This window comes from Petaurus breviceps, unplaced genomic scaffold (genome assembly GCF_028583685.1).
Source record: "Petaurus breviceps papuanus isolate PSGF00001 unplaced genomic scaffold, PetGlider_PUasm1.0 183, whole genome shotgun sequence".
NCBI lineage: Eukaryota > Metazoa > Chordata > Mammalia > Diprotodontia > Petauridae > Petaurus > Petaurus breviceps.
The window spans coordinates 17,863,508-17,883,172 of record NW_027185791.1 but is presented as its reverse complement, the minus strand read 5'-3'; the positions used below and the strand labels follow the sequence as shown (position 1 = coordinate 17,883,172).

The 19,665-nt window shown below is 38.6% G+C and overlaps 1 long non-coding RNA gene across 1 annotated transcript in view; it reads left to right on the top strand.

The window, feature by feature from the left end:
• Positions 1-18,839, top strand: part of LOC138161137 (uncharacterized) — a 29,633-nt gene extending 10,794 nt beyond the window's left edge. The window contains exons 2-4 of the long non-coding RNA XR_011168284.1: positions 356-500; positions 16,907-16,959; positions 18,302-18,839. This is a non-coding gene — a long non-coding RNA (uncharacterized lncRNA). The remainder of the gene's footprint in view (positions 1-355; positions 501-16,906; positions 16,960-18,301) is intronic.
• The last annotated feature ends 826 nt before the right edge of the window (positions 18,840-19,665 follow it).

Sequence of the window (19,665 nt, the reverse complement as noted above, 5' to 3'; positions counted from 1 at the left end):
TTATTAAAGCTACTCAGCTCCAATAAATGAGGAAAAGGTGGGAAATAAGAACCATTTCTCTCTCTCACTCACTTTCTTCCTCTCTTGGGAATGAGTGGTACTTGGAGACAGAATCAATGTTTTTCTTTGGTTTTAGGTTTTTAATAGACATTGTGGAAAGCGGTTATAGGCATTTGAAGAGAAATAAAGCCTGTGGTTTATTAACAGGGCTGTTTTTAATCAGCCATGATTTGACTGAAGTAACATTAGAGTGGTAATGATTGTGACTGATGCTCTGATTTGCTGTGCTTCTAACAAGAATGCAAGGAACCCTGGATTCCCTGAATCAAGACGATTTTTGTTTGTTTCACCTTAGGCCTCACTTAGATGGAGTGCTGGAGGGTGAAAGGAAGGGAAGGCAGAGCATCAGACAACAAAAAGATGCACAAAAAGGTTTTTCTCAGTCTTTCCATTGAGGTCGCTACTGAAGGACAGGAATCTTCGAGAGGATCTTCAGTGAGGTAAGGAGCTATGCTACTTACAAAATTCTAAGCCAACTGCAACACCACCATCAACCTGCCACCAAACCCAAAGCCCTCCCACCTTGTGAACCCTTGTTCCTGCCCCAAGACCCAACTACCCTGTGAAATCATTGTCTCTGCCCGCAAACATGGTCACCTCATGACGTTGATGTTTAATTAGCTCCTCCCCTTATCAATGTCAATACTTGTTGCCACACTTCTCAAAGCCTGTTCTCTCAACACTTAGAAACACTTTATCTTCAGTATTCCCTTTTCATCCTACAGTCATAAGGAAAGTTTATGAGTGAGGAACCCACACATACACAAACCTTGCTGACCTTAATCCCCCTTCCTACCTACTCTAATAGGACTTGTCAATTTTCCATCCTTCTGCCAATCAATAAACCTTAAAAGGACAAGCTTTTTCTTGTTGTTGTTTTGTTTTGTTTTTTGCTTTTTGGAAGGCAATTGGGGTTAAGTGACTTGCCCAAGGTCACACGGCTAGTTTTTTGTGTTAAGTGTCTGAGGCCGGATTTTAACTCAGGTCCTCCTGGACTCCAGGGCCGGTGCTCTATTCACTGCGCCACCTAGCCGCCCCTAAAAGAATAAGTTTTGAAGTCTAATCACAGGTGACTTTCTAGTTTTCAGTCGTCCCATCATTGCCCCACTGTTGGAAGGAAGACTTGAGGATTGCAACCCCAGAAGGATTTCTGGTTTTCCACAAGTCAGGTTTTCAGCAGGAGTCAATTTCTGCACTCCATGTCATCGACACCAGTAGGAGGGCATATAGTGTAAGCAGCTAGGTAGGTAGTGAACAGTGTAATAGACCTTGGAGTCAAGAAAACCTCATTTCAGATCCTAACTTAAGCAACTTACTAGTTGTGTCTCTGACAAGCTCCATAACCTCTCAACTTCAATTTCTTCATCTGTAAAATAGAAATATTAATACTCAACTTCAAAGGATAATTAAGATTGCGTGCGATTATAAATATTTGTATCTATATGCATATATACTGCTTTGCAAACTTTAAAGCACTATATTAATGTTCATTATTATTGGTATTAGTTTTGAGAAAGGAACTCTTGCAAATCTAACTTTTTGGGGTAGGGGAAGAGAAAAGGGAAATTTCCCATCAACCTGAACATTTCCGGCCCATACTGATGGGCATACTATGCCCATACTATGGGCAGCATATCAGTCCTTCAACCAAATACCCAGCATCTTCTCTCTTGCCAGCCTTCCTCTCCCTAGCTTCCAAAATAAGGTTGAAAATAAGATATCATAATAAGATATATGATAATATATCTTAAGATAAGAATCATGATAATAAGATAGGAGAGTTTTTAAGGCAGTAATATTAATTCTCCCCTGACTTATATGATGGAATGCCATTGAATATACCACCCATTTTGTTAGGTAAGGAGGGTTTTTTTTAATTGAATCAATCAGTCAGAATCAAGAGTGAATAGGGCTGAACACTTCCTTGAATTAATCAAAGCCATCTGATGACTGACTTGGTCATGCCCTAAGGAATTCATAGAAAAGAAAGAAGCTATCTTTAGAAATAAGGGAAGAGATTCTGAAGGTCTAGATTTGAGAGGCTAGAGGAAACATGGCATTTCTAGCACACTCCTAATAAAAAAAGAAAGGATCAAGCTACAGTAGAGAAGGGAGGCATTGAGCATATCAGCTTTTCAGGCAACTCAGTGCAGAAAACTCAAGCTAATGGAAGTCCCAAAAAAGGTTGACTCTTTCCTCAACTTCCCCTCAATGTGCCTGTCTATATCAACACATACTGTGACATAACCTGCTGTGAATTTGGCCACAAAGAGAGCAGGAGTTAATGAGTTAAATATAAATGTAAATGATTTAGATATAAAAGGTGAAATCATAAACAAATTAGAGGAACATGGGAAAAAATTACCTCTGTATCCCAGGCTTCTTTGGGCGTGTTCAGTTCTCCTAACATGGAGCTGCCCTTGAGGGGTCTTTGGAGCATATCTGGTTTTCTTTACATGGAGCCCACCACACTCCCTGCCATGTAGAAGAGGATAGCCTCCTTTGATTGGCTACCTTCAGCTGTTATCTGCTGCATCTAGAGAGTGAAGATCCCAGTTCATCCTTAGTAAAGATGCCTTGAACTGAACTGATGGGAGGGGAAGGACTACATTTCCCCAACCTTAGAAATGGACCTGAAGAAGATTTGTTTCTGTTCTGTGTTGTTGTTTTGCTCAGTTGCAGGTATCAGAGGTAAACCTCATGGGACCTGGTAGTTCAAACCATTTTGACTTTCAAACCAGGATTACAGGTGGGATGGTATAGCCAACCAACCCAACCCAGAATCCCTGAAGAGGAAATACCCCTAAGACTTGAGCCTGAGGGTGGTACTAAGACTTGGAACTGGGACTATGCTCTTTAGGAAATTAACTAAATTATGAATCTCAGTCTCTACTAGAAACTAGGTGAAAGAGAGAAAGGTTCTGTGCTTACTTATTGGGGGTATAAGTTTGTATATTTGTAATTCTATCATTGAGTAAATATTTCTATGTAAAAGCTAATCTGGCAGTTGCTAATGGAACTGGGATGTAGGGACAACTCTTTATAATTCAAGGAATACCATTGGTGGGGACTGGAACCACTTGGATGAAGCCTAGACCCATCTCCCATCCAGAGAACCCTAGGAGAGGAATAAAATCTAATTTATTACTAGATATTGCCTTCAGGAAATAGGGACCAGAGAGGCCTGTGCATCATCTGTCAGAACAATGGATAAGGGAGGAGTTCATGAACAAATAAGAAATAGAGAGGTTCACAGTAGATAAAACTGAGAATTTTGATTACATAAAATTAAGTTTTTACTCAAACAAAATCAATGCAGCTAGAGTTAGAAGAGAATCAGAAAACTGGGGGAAAATCTTTGCAATAAATTTATCTGATAAAGGTCTCATTCCTAATGTGTGTGTATGTGTAATTGAGTCAAATTTATAAGAATAAGACAAATTCTTCAATAGATGAATTGTCAAAGGATATGAATAGACAGTTTTCAGATGAATTCTAAGTTATCAATAGCCATATGAAAAAAATGTTCTAAATCACTAATAATTAGAAAAATATAAATTAAAACAACTCCAAGTTTCCATCTCATACCCATCTGATGGGCTAACTGGATAAAAAAGTAAAAGGACAATTTTTTTGTCATTTGGAGGCTGTGGGAAAACTAACGCAATGCACTGGACATAAAGCAATTACAGATCACATAAAGTGATTCTGGAAAACAATTTTGAACTATATCCAAAAAGCTACTAAACTGTGCATTCCTTTTGACTCAACACTACTATTAGGTCTAATCCCTAAAGAGATCAAAGCAAGAGGAAAAGGTCCCATAAATATAAAAATATATATATATAGCAGCTCTTTTAGTGGTGGCAAAGAATTGGAAACTGCCTATTACTTGAGGAATGACTGAATGAGTTATGGAACATGAATGTGATGGAATACGGCTCTAAGAAATTATGAAGAAGATGGTTTCAGAAAAATCTAGAAAGACTTGCATGAACTGATACAAAGTGAAGTAAGTAAAACCAGGAAAATAATTTACATAATAACAGCAACATCATGAAGATAAACAACGTTGAAAGACTTTGGGAATTCTGATCAACCCAACAATTTAATCTCAATTTCGATGGACTCTTGAATCATGCTATCCTTCTCCAGACAGAGAGATGATGGACTCAGTGCAGATTAACGCATGTTTTCTTTTCTTCCTTCCTTTCTTTTTTTTTTGACATGGCTAAATATGGGAATTTTGTTTGCATAACTATACATATTTGTACCATATCCTGATAACTAGATACATTTTCCTAAAAAGACTGGGGGGGGGGAAGGGGGGAAGAGGGCAATATCCAGAGAATCGAAATGTCCTCATATCGTTGTTGTACATCCTTACAGTCTTAGAGCAAAGTAAAAGTAAATTAAAAGTTGTTCACTGTTTAGTGATTTGTAAGTGTTTTCATTCCATTATCAAACCTAAACTAGGAGAGTGCTGTGTTAAGCTTACTGAGAGTAGTCATTTTTGTTTGATCATTGTTCTTGGCCCAAAAAAACAAAAGCAAATGTGAGAATTGAGTAGCTCTGCCTTTTCTCTGTTGTCAATTATTACCATCCCATTTGCCCCAAATAATAGTCCTTCTTTGATCCTCTTACCCCTTCCCCCACCAAGTCTCTAAAAAAACCTTTTTGTGGTCCATACCATCCTTTGCCAACATCACTTCATCAAACATTAGTAATCCTGATGCTATTTCTATAGGACAGTGCCATCTTCTTCTATTTATCCTCTGTTATCTATCCTTGCTTCCATCTTTAGTGCATAATATTAAAAATTTAAGTTGTCAGTGAGTTCTCTGAGCATTCACACTGATCTCCTCAGACAATTTTTACTTTAACTCATGAGTGAATTTTTTACCTAGTTCAGTGAATTCCAAACTTTTTTGATTGTGAATTCCTATCAATTAAAAAAATGAATATGTACTCCCATTATATATGCAACACCAATTTGGGCTACTTGTTGTTGTGCCTCTGGACCAATGACATCAGCAAGGTAATGTCTTGACTTACAAGTGAACTGTCTTCAGCCTCACTCTCTCCTCCAGCCTCAGAGTCCAGTAGCAAGACATAGGTCAGGACATCTGGATATGGCCCCAGATGTAATGGAAGACCCAGGCTTCTTCAAGCTAAGGTCTTTCCTAGGTCTCAGTTTGTCCAAGGCAACACCCATTCAGTAGTTAAAGACTAGGTAAGAACTGAGGCAAAAGATGATCTACTTTGCATTCACAAAAGAATCAGGGAGGGGAAGACCCTCAGAGTTTTTTATCAGAACAGAAACAATTGCTATTTACACTCACTCTGAGACATCAAAATCAAAGCAATTAACAAGTTAGGCTTGGGCTAGGGTCTATCATTAGCCAATCAATGAAAGCCAGAGTGATTTGGGTTTAAAGACAGTCAAATAGCTCCCAATGAGCTTTATCAAAGTCTGGTTTTTCAGAGTTATATTTAAAGAAATATTAAATGAGATGAAAGAGTTAATTGTTCTAGTTTTTAGAAAATGATAGAATAAATAAGTACAGAAGAAAAAACATCTAGCCCCAAACCCTAAGATACCTTGCAATCAAACTTTATATTCCTTTGGACAGAGCACCCACGTGTAAGGGTATGACTCCCCACATGGACAACAGAGAAGGAGGAGGAGGAGCAGGAGCAGGAGGAGGAGAAAGAAGGAATAGATGCATCGCCCAACCAGAACTGACCTATTGGGTCCCCCAGGGGGGGCAATTACTACTACTCACAAGTTATAGTCTTTCTTTCTCAAAGAGGACCAATGACTTCAGGACAGTGATGTCTTGACTTGCATACCCCCTCAGGGATGTATTGTATCTTTAAGAGATAATGGAATCTTGGTTAGTTCCAATTTAAACCATCATTCTATTATATAAGGAGTCTGTGAGGAGACAAAATTTATTGCCTATTCCATAGGAATTATTAACTGAGATTACTGGAGAACAGAGAAAACAAATGAAAAGAATTTCTTTCTTTAAAGAACTTGGTTTCACACTTGTCTTGAGAAAAAAAAAACATGAAAAGAATTCTTGAGAAGAGATTGTTATTCTGAGAGAAGTAAATGTAGGACTGTTAGTGATGGTTAAAGGTATATGATCAGACCAGCATTTTGCAACTTCCCTGACTTCCCAGTCTAATGCTGCTTTCTCCCCTCCACTCATCCTACTTGGCCCCATCTTCTGTGATGAAACTTCCTGGTCTGAGGACATCAAAGGTCCCAGCTGAGTGTAGTTGGGTCTCCCAGACTTAGAGGATGCCTGAAACCACTCAAGTAGCCATACTCTGTAACATCCTGATCAGATAGTTTCCAGATGGAAACAAGGGGACTGCATCCAGAGAGGCTAAATACCTCTGTATCTTTCTGCGCGTTTTTGCTGTGTTGGGACAAAGTAAATCTCCTTTGTCAAATGTTCAATGACTTACAGTGTCTTCTTTTGTGCCAACTTCAAAACTGAACTAAGAGAATACTGGCTTTGGAAAAGCATCTACAAGGTGACTGGTTGAGATTTTTCTCACACCTGATATGTTGTACATAATTATTTGAGTCTTTGTTTTATTGATTGCTACAGACTTAATAAATAGCATAGCCAGTAACCTTGTCTGGCTTTTTTTAAGCCTAGGAAATTAGGGATTTAGATGATAGATAGATGGATAGATAAATGGGTAGATAGATGATAGATAGATAGATAGATAGATAGATAGATAGATAGATAGATAGATAGATAGATAGATAGATAGATAGGTAGGTAGGTAGGTAGGTCGATAGATAGACAGACAGGTAGGTAGATGGATGGATGGATGGATGGATGGATGGATGGATGGATGGATGGATGGATGGATGGATGGATGGATGGATGGATGGATGGATGGACAGACAGACATATATACACATATATGTAGAGAGATGAGTAAACACCTAGTTTTTCCAGTTTGTTAAAGAAATTATATTTAATAAATTGAGGTGGAAACTGAAAGCTACTTTATTAACTAGTGAGAAATGTTACAATTTCAACAATTAGTAAGGAAATACAATATATATCCCTTGATTGCCTTAGCACTTTACATAAGAATGATCAAGAAAAATGAGCTATTAGCAAATGGAGAGAGGGGCAATTCCTGTAATTAGACTATGTGTAAGTGTTGACCCTACACCTCTGCTGCATATGTATGTTTACTTATTTATAAATTATATAAGTACTACCATACTAATAATAATATTCTTGATAAAGCTTATTAAATTATAAAAGGATGAGATGAATATTAAATCCTATTTGATTCCATAGTCAACAAAAAGTCATTTGAGTTTATTGAGTAGAAGAGTGATGTAATCAGATATGTGTTTTAGTATACCAATTTGGTAGCTGTGTGGAGGGTAAATGAACAAGATAGCTAGCCCTGGTCCCTTCTTCCTAGGATAAGAAAAGGCTCCCTTTCTGCTCCCCCTTCATCTTCTTCCCCCCACCCTAGCTTGTTCTATATGTCTCAACTATCAAAGTGAAAAGCATATATTATTCCATCATGTCAGTGCAGAAAGTGGTTTGGCCTCTGTGTACCAGAGAAAGTTCCACCACCATCAACATCACCACCACTAACACATAAAGAAAGACAGACACACATTCATATGTATGCATTTATTACATATGATATACGTTTATTATATTATATATTACATAATATTTACTATATCCAGCATACATATGGAGCCTGCATCTGCATGAGTTTCACAAATTTTCCCTTCTCCTGTGCTACAGGACAACTTCTATATACAGTGAAACCTCTTACAAAGTTCAAGAGTCTCTGAGCATTTTGATTACTTAGATAAAAGTAGCACACTTCTGATTGGGAGGCCCAGTAAAGACAAAGGTGTCTGTACGGTATTAAGTAGAACACAATACTGTACAAACACATTGATTTTTATTAGATTCTCCTCTACAGACATGTACTATTTATTGTTATATTAACACACATATATTCGAAATTTTCAGTCTGTCATGTGTGCTGTGACTGTTGTTTGTACGACAAACACACAGGCCATTTGCCAGGCCCACAATGAAGCCGATCCCTCTTGGCAGAATAAGGTAAGCGCTCACATTCTGTGGGCATATTCTGAAAGATAACGATCACCTTCATGCCAGGGTCACACACTGAGACCAGGATTTAGTAAAGGCATTGAAGGGTAAAAGTAATAAATTTTGACCTTTCTAGCCTTTGAAAAAATGAGCTAGAAGAGTCAATAGTTTATAGCTCACAAAGAAAGAAGCATCTTAGGTAGCTGATAAAGAAGCCAATTAACTCCCAATCTCAGAGGTCTTGAGCCTCCTCCCCCTAAGTCCAAGTCTTTTATCCTAAAAGAAAAGGAAAGTAGGAAAAAAAAGACTTTTGGAAAAAGAACTTTTCCAGAATTACTGGGGGAAAAGAACTTGAAAAGCCAAAAAAAATGGAAATACAGTAGGAGTAGATGCTACCAAGACTTCTAGTTTGTAGCAGATGAGGGGGAAAAAGGCCAATGGGAAAAAAAAAACCAATGGGAGGGAAACAAGGAAAACCAGTCCTTGTTAAGTTTATAGCCAATTAACATTTGCCATACTTCAGTCCTCAGTATTTGGCTTATATGAAAGGCAGGTCTTTGAACAATAGAGCTCTTTTTTCTGCAGTTCACAGCTGTCAGAGACCATTTCACTCCCTCTATATTTTCCCCAAAGTGAGGTCTTTAATGGGGAGCGTAAACACGGGGTTAGTGCTAAGCAGGAGTCTGGGTTTAGATGCCTGATGTGACGGCACAATTTGCATCAGTCCAAATTTGAAGGGAAAGTCTGAGTAAATAACACGACAAAAGGCACATTGGGAAAAGATGAGAGAAGCCAAATGCTGAATGGTCCGAGCTTCTCCTGCCAAGGTTATGAAGATGCCAGTTAAAACTAAGAACTCCATCTTAAAATAGTTTCTTCCCATATAAATGGGGACACCTAGACCTAATGGGTCATGGTGAGACTCTAGGGAAATCCATGGCTCTTGGATATTCAAGTAGAATCTATATTCTTTTTGTTTTATGGTCAATTTGTTGATTATTTTTCTTCTTTTGCAATGACTCAGAATGTAATCCAGTTACTACATATGCAATATACAGTGTTCATGTTTTTCTGTCAACATAGGACAACTTTATTGTAATTGGACAGGAAACTTCGTGTGACAAAAATGGTTCATGTTGATGTCACTTTATTGTTTTCAAAGTACTTTCCTCACAATAATTGTGCTGCAGGGGTAACGAAGTGATGCAGTGCATAAAGTGCTGGGCCTGGAGTCAGGAAGACTCATCTTCTTGAGTTCAGATCTGGCCTCAGACTCTTACTAGCTGTGTGACCCTGGGCAAGTCACTTCATCCTTTCTACCTCAGTTTCCTCATCTGTAAAATGAACTGGAGAAGGCAATGGCAAACCACTCCAGTATCTTTGCCAAGATAACTCCAAATAGAGTCGCAAAGAATTGGACACAACTGATTCCACTCAACAAAAGTAGTACAGATATGATTATCCCCTACTTTACAGGTAAGGACTCTGAGGCTCAGGCTTCCCGACCACTAAGCGAGTGCTATACCATAACGCCTCCAGAGTAGCGGAAAATGTACTTGAGTAAGCGTTGGAAGACTTAACTTCAAATATTGCTTTACCGTTTACTAACCCGATGGCTTTGGAAGACTTGCTTTTGCTTTTGAACTTCCTTTTCTCCATCTGAAAAAGAGGAATCATAATACGAACCCACCTAATTCACAGGGTTGCTATTGGGAATAAGTCAATGAACATGGAAATATGACCTAAACCATGAAGCATTCTATAAAAGTAAAAGGGATATCAGCTAATATAAGAGAAAAAAAATCCTTACATTCCTATAAGGGAGGTATAGTCAAAGAAATTTTTAAAAGAATGCAAATCTGAATGAGCTCTCTTTCAGATATCTAGTATGCAAAGGAGTCGTTACAATGTGAAGTTCATTAGGAACCCAGTGTCTAAAATTCGGGGTATGGTCTCACAGCACTTAGCTTTTGTGTCAGTCCTAAGAAAACAATAATGAAGCCTGGTTCATATTTTGAAAACATGTATGAAATAATGAAAATATTAATCTTTTTAAAATTGTACAAGTTTGATAATACAGGAAAACCTAAAATGTGATGAGATTTATGAACCAATTTTGCATAAAGAAAAATAATGGCCAAAAAGAACAACGGAATGGGAGTTGGAAGTATTGGGTTCCAATTCTGATTTTGCCAGTGATTAGCTATGTGGTCTTGGGAAAATCACTTCTACTCTCTGGATCGAAGTTTTTTCATCCCTAAGATGGGCTAACTTATTTCAAAGGAAGTTTTAAGCCTTCACTTGCAGATAGTACATATGAGAGCCCAGTGGAGCCCTTACTCCATCTTAACTCTTTAAAGATATGAGATTCTGTTAAAATCAGGCTAAAACAGGTCTTTGTTTTGTCATTGGTGATGTCTCATAGATGAAGTAGCCCCTAGAGTTCTTTTAAATTGCCACAGAGGGAGAGACAGAGAGACAGAGGGAATGAGAAAGAGAGAGAGCCAGAGCCAGAGCCAGAGAGAGAGGGAGAGAGAGACAGAGAGAGAGAGGGAAGGAGAGAGAGAGAGAGAGAGAGAGAGAGACAGAGACAGAGACAGAGACAGAGACAGAGACAGAGGGAGACAGAGGGAGACAGAGAGAGTTAGAGAGCCATAATGGGGGAAGAAAAGGGAACAAGCACTTACATAATGCCTACTGTATACCAGGAACTATGCTCAGCACTTTACAGATATTATCTTGTTCAGTCCTCACAACAACCCTATCAGGTAGGTGTGTTATTACCCCCATTTTGTAGTTAGGAAACCGAAGTTAGTGGAGATTAAGTGACATGCCCAGGGTCATACAACTAAGATGTATGTGGGATTTGAGTTCAGATCTTCCTGACTCCAGGCTCAGTGCCCCACAAGTGAGACAGGCAGAAGCAAACTGGTTGGGTGCACTCAGATTCGGATGCCCCAGCAGGAAGCCTGTGTAGTTCCATAGCCCAGCGCTCCCACCAAGGAACTATATGCATTAGGAAATCTGCTGGCTCCAGATGGAGCAGCAAACAAAGGAGGAGCTCCTGGGACAAGCTGGGGGCTGCAGAAATGCAAACTAGCAGCAGTGCAGTAACACAGTGTTTAATGAGGGAGTCGCTGGACAAGCTTCCTGGACCAGCAAAGGAGATCCTGCTCCCTCCTTCAGGGTAGAGACTGCTATGTAGCTGCCATTGCATCCTCAATGCCTGGCTCATATTAAGAGCTTGATAAATGCTTTTGATTAATTGATCGTTGTTAAACCTTATTACACTTCAGAAGAAAATAACCTCACGGTTTGGTTTTAGGTTTGATTTTTTTTTAAGTTCTCATTAAGTTTAGAGGAAGATCCCAAAATTCACGTAATTTAGAGGAAAAAGGGACCTTGGAGATCATTGATTCCAACCCATTCATTTTAAAAATCAGGAAACTGAGGACCAGAGACATTCAGTGACTTGCCCAAGGTTGCCCAGGAAATATCAGGTTCCATGATGCTTAGCAGGCAGTCTTGGAGCCAATTCACAACATTACACATGCAGGAATTCTCCAGTAAGTTCTAAAATCTCTGGTGAGGGACAGACTAAGGATGTATTAGTAACAAGTATAATAATTCATATTTTTTCTGGTACTTCAAGATAAGGTTTCCAAACACTTCCCTCCGTCTGTGAGGGAGATACTGTGACTAACAGTGTTAAGCCCCATTGGTATTTCTTTTCCACTCCCCAACAAACCCATGAAATGCAGAGATGAGCTAAGGTGGTCCTACCAAAATCAAAAGTGGTCCTACCAAATTGGAAAAAAATGCAAATCCTAATGAGGGTTGAGATCCAATCTCAGACAGTCTAATTTATCAAGCATGCATTAAGCATATACTATGTCCAAGCACTGGGGAAATAAAGACACAGTGAAAAACAGTCTTTGCCTGTAACTGCTTAGAGTCCATTGGGTCACTGATTCAAGGGACTCTTTCCTGGAGTAGAGCCTTCAATACCAGCTTCATAGTCTCCCCCACAGGCACTGTGGCTATGGCTACTCTCTCTCTTTAAGAGAAGAGAATCTTGAAGGCCTGACATTTTCATTCTTATTCTGGAAAAAGTATTAAGAGAAATGGTGGAGAAAAACTGTGAAGACAGAAACAAAGAAGATGAAGAAAGAGCTTCTTTTCCAAGAGAATGTTCAGCTTACCTCGTGAAGCAAAATGGAGAGAATTTCTGAGAAGAGATTTTTGTTGGTGTTTTGGGTGAACTGAATGGTGGGGCTGCAATTAGAAGTGAGGAGAAATTTAAAAATAGTAATGGTTAGAGGTGATCTTTCTCATAGCCACAGCAATGTCACTTTGGTCCTTGTGTTATTATTTGTTACATTGTTAAGAAATTACATAAGCATTAAACTTGATGTTTATTTAAACCCTGAAGATTAAAGGTTTTGATAGAGACAGATAAGAAACTACTTATCAGAAAAATATTTTTCATCCTTGTTTTCAGAGAGGAGTAATGATATCATGGGGAGATGTCTTAACTTGTGAGCGAGACAGAAGTTGCACAAAGTTGTCGGTCTCATTCTTTCTTCCTGAATCATTGAAGTTCAGTGGCAAAAGGTAGCTTTAATTCTGTCTCTTTTACTGTGAGAATCTGTGGAAGGGGAAAGCTAGGCAGCACAGTAGATAGAGCACTGGGTCTCGAATCAGGAAGACCTGACTTCAAATCTGGCCTTAGACACTTACTAGCTATGTGACCCTGGGCAAGTCACTTAACACTGTTTGCCTCATTTTTGTCATCTGTAAAAATGAGCTGGAGAAGAAAAACCACTCCAGTGTCTTTACCAATAAAATCCTAAATGCAGTCACAAAGAAACAGATAGGACTGAACAACAAAAATTTGTGGGTGGGGGAAGGAGTATGGTTGACCCCTGGTTGTAAAAGGACCTACTAACAAGAGAAGTCTATCTCAGTATTACCTGTAAATGTATACATTATTTTGCTTGAAATAGAAGGTAAATTTTAATGAATGTCACTAATAAGACCTACCTATGAGTACAAAGCCCAGTCTCAGGACATCCATGTACTGCTGAAGCTACTTGAAGCAATGAATATAAAATAGGATTTAAATTGCACTTACCTAATCACCAGTTCAAGAAAAATATAGCCTTTGAATAGTTATGATTTTTAATTTTTTTTAAATGTGTGTTAATAAATCAGTTTTTCAACAAACACTATATGCCAAGTGCTGGAGGTACCAAAAAAAAAAAAAAACATGGCCCCTGCCCTCCAGAAGTTCACATTCATGTGTAAATAATTAGGTATGATTTAAGATCAATAGATATAGAAGATAATCTGAGGGAGTAATAGCTGCCAGGACCAGAAAAACCCTCCTACAGAAGGTGGAATTTGAGATTTTTGAAGGAATCAGAGGAAACTAAATGGTTGGGTCAAGTAGAAAGAATTTTCAAGCATGGTGGACAGCCAGTGCAAATGAAGAGAAAGGGAATTTGGAGTGCACTATGTAATTTACAGTAATTAAGTCAATGATGCTGGAGTGTAGAGTAAATGAAAGAGATTAAAGTACAAGACAGAAAAGGTAGGAAGAGGCCAGGTTATGAATAGCTTTCAGTGCCAAACAGAAGAGTTCAGATTTTATCCTGAAGGTGCTAAGGAGACATCGTCCTTACTGACTTTAGAGGATTACACAGTCAGATCTGCACTTTCAGAAGATCACTGTGTTAACTAAATAGAGAACAGACTGCAGTTGGGAGAGACTTGAGGCCAGGTGATCCATCAGCAAGCTGTTGCAATAGTACTTGCATGAAGTCATGAAAGCCGATGCCAGAGTGGGGGCAGAGACAGAGGAGGGAAAGGGGTGTACTGGAGAGGAATTGTAGAAGCAGAAATCACCAACTCTGACAACAGGAGATACAGAGGGAGAGGAGCTAAGATAGACACTGAGGCTAGGGTTCTGAGTAATAGAAAAGTTCAGAAGAGAGGAGGGTTTGGGGAGAAAGATAATAAGTTCTGTTTTGGATATTTTAAGTTTGAGATGGCCCCAGGACATCTAGTTTAAGATGTCCAAAAGACAGTTGGTGACACAAGACCAGTAGCATCAAATTCAAATAGGGCCACTAAATTGTGATTTAGTGATAATGACTTAGAAAACCACACACACAAAAAACCACACATGAATACATACATACGTATACACACATATATATTTTATATATAATTTTATTTTTCACTAATAAACTAAAACAAGCATTTCCATAACATTGTACAATAAAAAGATTATTCCACATGAAATTGCAAATCCACTATGCACAACTTGTTATTCCTTTCAAATATACAACAAAATTATCATGTACATTTCTTTTTTTCTTTTTTCTTCCCCCCCAACCGTAGAGAATATATATATATGTATATATGTATATATATTCTAAATTAATACACCAATGACATTTTGATCTGATTCAGGCCACACTCAGAAATGTTGCAGATTCCGTATAGCCTGTGGCCATGTTTTCAGTACCTCTGCACAAGACTATATGTAGCTCAGGAGAGAGACTAGAGCTGGATATATAGATCTGAAAATTATCATCAAGAGGTAATAACTGAACCTGTGGGAGCTGATTAAATCACCAAGCAAAATACTATAGAGAGAAGAGAAGAGGGATCAAGACAGAGCCGTAGGGGACACCTGTGGTTAGTAGGCATGCCATGCATGAAGAATCTGGAAAGAAGGCTGAGAAGAAATGACATAGAACAGAAGAGAGTTAACAAAGCAGTGTCACAAAAACCCAGAGAGGAAAGTAGGTGCTTAATGGTGCCAAATGTTGCAGAGGTCAAGAAGGTTGAAGATTAAGAGAACGACATTAGATTGTCAATTAAGAGATCACTGGTAACTTTAGGGGGGGTAGTTTCATTTGACTCATAAGGTCAGAAGCCAGATTGTCCAGTTAGAAAAGAATGAGATGGGGGCAAGGAGAGGCACCACAGAGAACTTTCTCATTTAAATGTGTTGTTAGCTCATAAAAGCACATCTAGATCCATGTGTGAAATGCAAAAAAAAAAAAAAATGTGAATTTCAAATATGTTCCTGTTGCTCAGTAGTTCTAGCCATGTCCAACTCTTTGTGACACCCCATCTTGACAGAGATACAGGAGTGGTTTGTCATTTTCCAGATGAGCAAACTGGGGCAAACAGGGCTAAGTGACTTACCACACAGTCACACAGCTTGTAAGGTATCCAAGGGCAGATTTGAACTCGGGAAGAGAAGTTTTTTAAATTCCAGATCTGCCATTCTAACCACTCATTTACTAAATGTTAGAATTAAATCATTTAAACAAATCAATAGTTAGTTTTGCCAATAGAAGACAAATGAAAACAGTTCGTTTTTGTTATCTGACAGCTCTTGGTGTGTATTTTTTTTTTTCACAAATTACCTGAAAGCCCTGCCTCATATAAACATTTTCACTCTTTTGGGCAAGATGTATTGTTTGCAGGGTCTTTGGCCTGTGCCAAATAGAACTTCTTCATCACTTGTAGAAGAAAAAGTCTCCGTTACCAGATTTACTCTTTTTAACAAGATACATTTTTCTTGATATCTTTTGTTTTTATTATCATCTAAATTTCCCAATGCATCTTTCGCTCCATCCCTGCTTCACACAAACACTCCAGAAAACTCTCCCTGATAAGAAAAAGTAGCCAAGAAGAGAAAAAGACACGTAGAAAAGGTTGGCATTACATCCAAAGCAGTAGCGGTAAGTATCTTCTCATCCCTCTCCCTGGAAGCCAGCCTTGGTCATTCTAATTTCAGTTTCCAGTTTCTATTGTCATTGTCTTTTCTATTGATATTGTGTGGTCTTTATGTGTGTATACACACATGTATATACATACATATGCATATATATATGTAGTTTTCCTGTTTCAGCTTATTTCACGTTGCATCCATGTATATAATTCTTTAAGATACTTAAAAAGACACATTTGGTTTCCACTATACAGGGAGAAGAAGAAAGGGGAGGGGAGCAGGAGAGACAAGACTTGTGATTTCATAGTATAAGGAGCTCCACAGTAAGGAAATTCCATTCACTAAAACTAATCAGAAGCTTTTTGGTCACTTAGGGTCTTGGTTGCCTGGGAGCATGAAGACTTTATGGTATTTGTCCCAAATCACATAACCAGATCTAGGACTAGAGCCCAGGTTATTATGACTCAAACACCTACGCTCTATCCATTTGATACCAGGCTGTTTTTCAACATAAAATGTATAAATTGATTCCCCACCCTCAAAAAAATCCATTAATTATTTGTATGCTTTGTAAATTCTTACTTCTGTCAGTACATCTGAAGAGAAGATGTTTCTGGGAAGCAAAATTACAGAACTGTACCAAAAAGAATTAATGGAACATCTCTCTGCCCTGGCTCATTTTTCAGTTATAAGAATATAGTGAGATCAGTTGTAGACAACATTCCTTGACTTAATTAAACTTGCAAAATGCTATTCAAGAAAACCATATTGGATATCAGCAGATGTTCCGACACCTGTTAGCTATATGTATTCCAAGTGTCCCTGCTATCCTTACTTAATACAGGAAACTCTCATGGTCCTCACTCCCCAACCTTAGCCCTCTTCCCATTGTCAGAAGGGCTTTTAACAATGACATCATGGAGAGATAGATCCAATGTGCTAATCCCAGTATTATGGTTTATGACAGTTCCATTCCCAGAGGCCACAGTTCAGGATATGACCCTGGAAAACATCTCCAAGGTAAGTCAGAGCAACCAACATCATTTCCTCAAGGGGATATGATTCACATTCTTCTTTTTTGTGAGGTATCTGGATTTCACAAGAGAAGGAAAAGAGTTTAACACATTTAAAATCAGTTTCCAAACCTAAATTATAGTTTGTGATAAATTACTTAAGATGAGTAAACCAGGGGAATCTTCATCACAAAAACTTAAACTTTCTTAAAACATATCAAAATGAAATCCATCCTGCATTTTATCTTCAGAATCCAAGATGCAGCAATGACCAGAGAAAGACAGACCTACAGTCAGAGACAGAGAGAGAGGGAGGGAGGGAGACAGTGTGGGGGGGAGGAGTAGAGGAGACAGACAGAGAGAAACGGGGAGAGACAGAGAGAGACGGAATGAGGGAGGGAGAGAGGGAGAGAAAGGAGGGAAGAGGGACAGAGAGAGAAAAGGTTAAAGTTCACAAACATTTTACATACAGTATCTAATTTGATCCTGACAACAATCTAAATGAAAATGGAAATATCCAATAAATTCTCAAGTTAATTCTAAAATATAAGAAAAGGGAATATACTGGTGGTCATTTCAATCGGAGCAGTCCTTGGAAGCAGTTTAGAAGTTCTAAGAAAGGTGAACACCTCTGTTCAGAAAGATGGATGGAAAAATGTATTTAAAGTTCAATGTTAACCAGACAATTGTGTTATTTGAATAGCTCTAGTCATTAAAAAATATTTTAAAGTAAAGTGAATCAATCATTGAGCTGGGAGGGGGAAGATCACATGATTAAGCATTCAGCATGCATTTATTATGCATCTACTATGTTCCAGGCATTGTGCTAAATGCTGAAGATCTAAAGAAAGACAAAAACAGTACCTTTTTCCATCCATCTTTCCCCCTCACTCTGTCTCTGACTGACTATATATCATATAATGTACTGTATATTATATAATGTACTATAATATAATATACTATATATTACATAGAGTGTAATGATCATTGGTTCTGAAAGTCCAAGGACTTCAGTTTAAATCTGTTTCTGACAGTTACTTCCTGTAGGACCTTGAGTAAGTCACTTTACCACCCTGTGGATCAGTTTCCTCACCTGTAAAATGAGGGGTTGGGTTAAAGGGTCTCTGAGGTTCCTTCCAGCACTTTATAAATATCAACTATGAATAATGTCATTATTATGAATCTGTGGGATGTCTGATCTCTCTTTTTTTTAATGATCATCCTGGGACTAAATAGTTCCCATGTGCCTGACATTACAATCACAGGTGGGAAGAAAAAACTCAATACTTTTTTATAAGGGTAAGGGAATCTTCTAAAAATATTAAATTCTCCTGACTTTCCTCCTGCAGCCTTCCACAATTACTCAGGAAATGTCTTTCCCTCTGGGGATGGAGGCTGCTGGGGTCATGGTAAGGAGATGATTCTAAGTAAATTTCCCCTACAACAAAGAAGGCCAACTAAGAACCAAAGGCTGAACCGCAAGTGGGAAGGAAGTGGTCTTGGACTGTCATGTTTCATTCTCTTCAGGGAAAAGCAATCCACGCAGCTGATCACAGAGAAGCTGATGCCATGGGGGTGATGCCTTAAGTGTGATGCTGACTCCACCTGGCTCTCTGGGCTTTTATGCTCATCTGGCTCTCTCTGTATTGCTTCCTGAGACATATATGGAACACAGTCCCAAGCAGGCCACCCTGAGAAGCAGAGCCAGACCCCGCTTTTCCACTTCCAGATTTCCAGGGGCAGAGGAGGCCATTCCACAAACTGAGTGCTATTCACAATCCAGCCATAGTTAGTTGTTCCTGTGTAGACATTAATGGAGAAAACAAGATGAATTCATTCCTAAAATTTAAATTGAGATATCAATATAAAGCTAACATAAATAGCAAATGTCTTGTCTGATAAGTGGTCGGGACCAGAGGGTGTAGGGATTGTGGATTCTGCCATAGGCAAATCCCTCTTCTGAAACCATCTATCTTCCTTTTCTGTGACTGCTAACGAATTCCTACCCACACTTTAAAGTTGGGAGAGAAAATTCATTCATGCGAATAGCCCATTATTAAAATTGGGGAGACCCAAGCTTCTTTTCCTTGCCCTATGTCCTTGTCCAACCTTTCAAGGACAGGGCTGACAGAAGACAGGATTAACATTTTCTTAATTCTGGGTATTGCTACTCTACCCAATTAGAGCAGATTTCTGATCTAAGGTGGAATCTCTTCTGCTCAGGCTTGGGTGGGGGATAAATTCTTTAAATGGATTGTCCAAGACTGGGGGAATCTTAGAAGTAAATGACATAATCAAAGTTTGTTAGAATGGGTTCAGCTCCTCATTGTAATACTCATTCTCATTAATTGTTAATGAGTTGATTGCTGCTGTGAGCCCACCCACCATGATTGTCTTCTGCCAAGAAAACCCCAAATGGGGTCACAAAGAGTCAGACACAACCAAAACGTGGCATTTGAGAGTGCCACAGAGCTCCTTTTATTAAAATATTGGCATTATTAATAAAATGACTAGTTACACAGAAAGTATGTCTCTCAAATTTTTTAATGTCACAGTTGATAAGCAGCATAACATAGAACTACGAAGTCGTGAGTCCAAAGCCTGCAAGTTGAATGAGCACAGGCAAGTCATTTAAATTCTCTGAGCTTTATAGAACTCTTTAAGACTTTGCTAGTGAGCTATCATCTGTCTGAGGAGCCAATAATCTTAAATG